This window comes from Rhagoletis zephyria, unplaced genomic scaffold (genome assembly GCF_001687245.7).
Source record: "Rhagoletis zephyria isolate East Lansing unplaced genomic scaffold, Rhagoletis_zephyria_1.1 Rzeph_scaffold_12263, whole genome shotgun sequence".
Classification (NCBI taxonomy): Eukaryota; Metazoa; Arthropoda; class Insecta; order Diptera; family Tephritidae; genus Rhagoletis; species Rhagoletis zephyria.
The window spans coordinates 17,311-17,536 of record NW_016169337.1 but is presented as its reverse complement, the minus strand read 5'-3'; the positions used below and the strand labels follow the sequence as shown (position 1 = coordinate 17,536).

At 37.6% G+C, this 226-nt stretch overlaps 1 long non-coding RNA gene across 1 annotated transcript; it reads right to left on the bottom strand.

The window, feature by feature from the left end:
• Positions 1-26: 26 nt before the first annotated feature.
• LOC108377536 (uncharacterized) lies at positions 27-226 on the bottom strand. Its single transcript, XR_001849335.1, has 2 exons — positions 142-226; positions 27-82 (listed from the first exon to the last, which is right to left on the bottom strand). It is a non-coding gene; the product is annotated as an uncharacterized LOC108377536 (long non-coding RNA).

The window sequence follows — 226 nt, the reverse complement described above, 5'->3', positions numbered from 1 at the left end:
GTGTTGTAAATTCGTTGAATTTCATCGGCTGCGCTTCTGAATGGCGTCATCAAGTATGGCTGCAAGGGGTAACCAGAATCACCTACAAAAATTTTCAAGGTCAGTAATAGTTTTATAGCCTTTTTAAGATTTAAAACTTACCGAGTAGCCATGTGTTGGTTTTTCCATTGTTATAATCAGATTTTAGCTCCTGTTCTGCGTGACTCACATTCCAAACAAATGAATC